Source organism: Chelonoidis abingdonii, chromosome 11 (genome assembly GCF_003597395.2).
Source record: "Chelonoidis abingdonii isolate Lonesome George chromosome 11, CheloAbing_2.0, whole genome shotgun sequence".
In the NCBI taxonomy this organism is placed as follows: domain Eukaryota; kingdom Metazoa; phylum Chordata; order Testudines; family Testudinidae; genus Chelonoidis; species Chelonoidis abingdonii.
Window position 1 is genome coordinate 35,249,040 of NC_133779.1, and position 5,797 is coordinate 35,254,836.

The window sequence follows — 5,797 nt, forward strand, 5'->3', positions numbered from 1 at the left end:
TCCACTCCCACACACTGCCTCACCTCAGTTCCACACACCACTCCCCTCCCCCATCCCTTCCCCCCCACCTCACCTCAGTTCCACACGACTTTGTCCCTGCCTCACTCCCCATCCCTTCCCCCCCCACACACCATCCCCCATCCCTTTGCCCACCTGACTCCCCATCTCTTCCCCCACCCCATCACCCCACACCCATCCCTTCCCCCATCCACCGCCCCATCTCTTTCCTCATCTAACTCCCTGTCCCTTCACCCCCACACCACCCCATCACTTCCCCTGCCCGACTCCCCATCCCTCACCCCCACCCACTCCCCCACCCCTTGTTTTTAGATGCTATTCTATTCTGTTCTACTCTACATAGGTTCATAATTCCCCATCATGTCAGTATTTGAATGCCTTCCAGTCATGCATTAAGCAACATGATTAACATCTGTCATATGAGATTATTTCTTTCACTCATCTTCTCCCCAGGGGGAGAACTGCTATGTAAATATTTTTTTAAATAAAGGGTGTGGATATTTTCAGTGTGTAAATCTGTGCTCCTCACTGGCACATCCAGCTAGTTTAGACAAGTTGTCACTAAGGCCCTGTCTACACCTAGAAGCTTACAGCCGTGCTGCTGTCAGAGAGCTCGTGTAGGCGGGAGAGAGCTCACCTCAACATCATAAAACCAGCTCACTGAGCAGCGGTAGCTCTGTCTCCCACCAACACAGCGCTGTGCACACGAGCCAGCAATACGTATGTCACTCAGGACACCGGAGCCACAAAAATTTTGCCAACATACTGCTAGTTTAGACATGGCCTAAGAGATACACACGCATGCTTATTTCTGTTGACAACTCATGTCAACTTTCAACAGCTTTCATATGGTTGCTGAAGTCAGCGTGCCAAGAGTTTCACACAGGAATTACACCAGTTTAACTAAAATGAGTTTTAACATCAATTAAATTAATGCAAACTCCTGTGTGGATTCTTTTGAAGCCATTTACTCTTGACCTGTATCAATTCAGCTTAAATCGATTTGGAATCAACTTTAGCTAAAGCATCATTGGTTTTCGTAGTGTAGCAGTTATCAGATTTCCCTCATCGATGAAAGGGCTCTGGTTCGATCCTGGGTGGGAACATGCTAAATTCTTTTGGGGGGAGGGATAGCTCAGTGGTCTGCACATTGGCTCCCTAAACCCACGGTTGGGAGTTCAATCTTGAGGGGGCCAATTGGCATAAAGATCTGCCTGGGGATTGCTCTCCCTTTGAGCAGTAGGTTGGACTAGATCACCTTCCACCCCTGATATTCTATGAAAGCAGGAGATTTAAAACTTTTGCACTGGGTTAACTAAATAGATTTCAAAATATACCTTTAAATAAACCAGTGCAACTTATTGTGCAGACCAGACCCAATTCCTTTCAGTGCTATCTATTCCTTTCTTGGCATTACACAGCAAAGGGCAGATTTACAAAGATATGTTCTCTTGTACTTCGGAATTAAAGGGATACAATCAAGTATAAAATATATGGGACTAGATTCTACTCTTGGTTACATTAGTACAAACTTCACTGGCTTCAGTGGAGTTACTCTGGGTTTACATCAGTATAACTGTGCAGAATCTGGCCCCATATATTAAAGAAGGAAATTCCCTTACCAGCATTTCAACCCCCTTACCTGGGGTTATTAAAACCAGAAAGGACAAATTCACTTTGTCAACAAGCAGTGTAACTATGTCACACTTGTAAAGCCTGTTTTGTTACTCCAGCTGTCTCTTTAAGTATTAACTATTGTTATTCATATTATAGTATTTATTGAGCATTGTCAGTGTAATGAAATGTGGCCAGATGCATACAGACACTACACTTGTCAAGAGGGGTCAACTCAGCACTTTCATCATTCAGGCCAAAGACATGCTTTCCTGAATCAGTTGTGTGAGCTTAATCTTGCACCTACTGAAGTCGTTGTTGGGTTTCAATGGACTTCAGTGGGTGTAGCATAAGGGTCTGAACACACAAGCTGCTGCCACTTTTGCCTAGTGCTCATTCAAGAATCCCACTAGCTTGAATGGGGTATTGGAATCACACCTAATCTATTCAGTTATCAGTAGCAGGCTCGTATGCTTGCTAGAGCCAGTCACTAGAGGGAGACACGATTACCTGCACTGAGCCAGTGTGTTACACTCAGCACCACAAGACCCAGGAAGACACAGTCCTTGCCCCTAGTCTAGAGGCTTATCATTTAAACAGGACAAAGAAAACAATTCAGTTCCATACAACCTCTGGTGATGGGAATTGGAAGGTCCCTTCTCCCACTGCTGCAGGTTTCTGGATAAATCTATAGGGTCTTTAATTATAAATTAATAATTTTCAGGACAGAAGGAACCTCCTAATTATTATTGTGTTTAATTTTGAGGGTCTTTGTGGAATTAATGTCAAACACTATCGGCAAAGGTGAAGGATGCAATTCTAACTCTGCCCCACTGTCACCTGTACAACCCCCTTATCCCATAATAAGAGCTACATATTAGTATCCCCTGGCAACCAGCCTGGGAAATGCCCCAGAATACAGTGATCTGTCTGTATGGGTTCCTACACCGTGCCCACCACACAGCGGATCAGCCTCCTGAGCCGAAAACAAGACAAGGAAGTGGAGGGACTAAAATGGAGCAAAGCAGTAAGAAGCGACATTAAAGAGATACAACAATGACAAACACATATGCTAGGTCATCTCTCTTCTAATCTCACTCATCTCCCTAGATAGCTCAGCCCTGCACTGTAAAACCCTCCATACTATCATACTAGCCCTTTTCCCTATAGCCTAGCAGTCCTCAAACATTTGTACTGGTGATCCCTTTCACACAGCAAGCCGCAGAGTGTGCCCCCCCCCTTATAAATTAAAAACACTTTTTTATATTTAACACCATTATAAATGCTAGAGGCAAAGCAGAGTTTGAGGTGGAGGCTGACAGCTCATGCCCCCCCATGTAATAACTTCATACCCCCTGAGGGGTCCCAACCCCCATTTTGAGAACCCCTGCTATAGCCCATCACTCTATTCTATCATCTCCCTCCTTCCTCAAAACACCTATATACCACCCTCTTTATTCCTGTCAACCTATACTCCTTACCCCATTGATACCCCTCACCCCTCCATACTCCTTCTATACCCCTCATGCCTCCATACTCCTAACCCCATCTATACCCCTCATGCCTCCATACTCCTTACCCCATCCCATACGCTACACCGCCTCCATACTCCTTACTCCATCTATACCCCTCAGCCTCCATACTCTTACCGTCCATCTTATACCCCTCATGCCTCATACTCCTTACCCCATCCATGCCCCTCACCCCTCAATACTCCTTACCCCATCTATACCCTCATGCTCCACATACTCCCTACCCCATCTAAGCCCTCACCTCCATAACTCCTTACCCCAATCTATACACCTGCATCTCATACTCCTTACCCATCCATACCCCTCACCTCCATACTCCTTACCGCCATCCAGACTCCACCTCTGCCATAGCTGCGCTACCCCATCAGTTATCCTCCATAAGCCTCCCATCCCACTCTATACCCGTTACAACATCGATAGCCCCCTCATGCCTCCCATCTTACTCCATCCTATAACCCTCATGCTACTCCATGCCCATACTTATAAGACCTTACACCATCTAATGCCCCTCCATACTCCTTACCACCATCCGATACCCGATCACCCCGTCCATTCTGCCTAACACCCCATCGATACCGTCTACTGCCTCCATACTCCTAGCCGCCATCTATCCCTCTCAACCTCCATGTCCCATCTATACTCTTACACACTATACCTCACCTCTCCATACATCCTTCCCCATCTATACCCCTCATATCATACATCTTCCCCCATCTATCCCCCATGCTCCATATCCTTAACCTCCATCCATCCCCCTCACCCCTCCATACTCCTTATTCGCATCTTACCCTCATGCCTCATAATCTTACGCTCATATCTCATTACCTCCATCGCCGCCATCTAATAACCCCCTTACTCCATCTAGAGCCTCCGCTCCATACTCCTTACCCCATCTCAACCCTTATTGCCCATCTATCCCCTCACCTCCAATAACTACCTAACCTATCTATAACCACCCATCGCCTCATACTCCTTACCCCATCCATACCTCACCCTCCATACTCCTTACCCATCCATACCCTCAACCTCCATACATCCTTACCCATCCATACCGCTCACTCTCTCCATACTCCTTACGATCCATCAGTATCCTCATACTCCATGCCCATCTATACCCATTAACAACATCGATACCTATCCTCATCGCCTCATATCTTCATCCATCTAGTAAACCCTCATGCTCATGCCCCATCTATACCCCTTACAACTGCATCATAACCCCTATCTTACCTTCGATACCGCCTCATGCCTCCATACACTCCTAAGCCCCATCTATACCCTCATACCTCCCATGCCCATTATACGCGTCTTACACCACCTATACCACTCACCGCTCTCCATACTCCTTACCATCTATACCCCTCATGCCTCATGCCCATCTATAACCCTTACTCTTATCTATACCGCCTCATACTCCTTACCCCTTCACTTTAGCAGGCCCCTGTAATACCTCTCCTCTCTACAGCCACCATGCAGACCCATTACCCCCCTGTCGCCCCACGAATTCCTCTATTACAACGCCCTTTCGCCCCACCCCGTTCTCTATTGCCCCAGTCCTCATCTTAGTCCTTCATTCCCCTGTACCCTCTACACCCCCTGCCCTGCCCGCCACTCTCCCCGCGAGCTCCCCTGGCGCCTACCCTCGCACCTACAGCCCCCTCTCCCACACAGCTCCCCAGGGTCACACCCCCAACCGCCCCGCATTGCTCCGGCAGCGGCCCAATCCTCTTACTTCCCAGGCGCCCACCCCGAGCGCTTCGACTTGGAGGGGCGGGTGAGTGGCGAGGTCCAGAGGGCCAGTGCGCTGGGGATTGCGGAGGGGGGGTGGGAATCCTGCGGGCCGAGGGTCCAGTCTTCCTGCCTCCCCCCCCCACCGCCGTTTCCCTCGGCGGTGTGCAGCGCCTAGGCCTTGTGCTGCTGGCCTGTGCCCTGACCCCCGCGCCCCCGGAGCCCCGGCCCGCCCGGCTCGGTCGGCTCGGCCGGCCCGGCCCACCGCATGCCGCACAGCTTTCAAAGCCCGGAGCTCTGTCTTCGCCAAGGGAAGGGGTACCGGCACTGGGCCGGCCCGGGTGAGCCCCAGCCCCGGGGAACGCCCCCAACCCCACCCCGGGGGCGCCGCCCCGGGGGGAACCCCCTAAGCCACCCCGGCCCCCGCTACTCCAGCCCCGGGGGCCCCCGCCCTAACCTGTCAGCCCCGGGGCGCCCCGGGGGACCCCCTATCCAGCCGGGAACCTCTACCTAAGCCCCGGGGGCCGCCGCGGCGGGAACCCCTAACCTCAGCCCCGGGGGACCGCCCTATCCAGCTCCGGGGGACCCCCTAACCTCAGCCCGGGGGCCCCTACCCAGCCGGAGACCCCCTACCTCAGCCCCGGGGGGCGCCCTAGGGGGGGGGGGGGGGGGACACGGGGCCCGCGCCCGGGGGGGGGGGGGGGAACACTAGACCGGGGGCCGGAACCCCCTAACCCAGCCCCGGCCCCCCCACCTCACCCGGGGGGCCCGGGGGACCACCGACCCAGCCCGGGGGGTGCCCCGCGGACCCCCCCTTACCCTAGACCCGGGGGAGCCCTAAGTGCCTCTCAGGAGGGCCCCCCCACCCCCAGGGAACCCTTTCCCCTTCGCCAAGGAAGCTCACC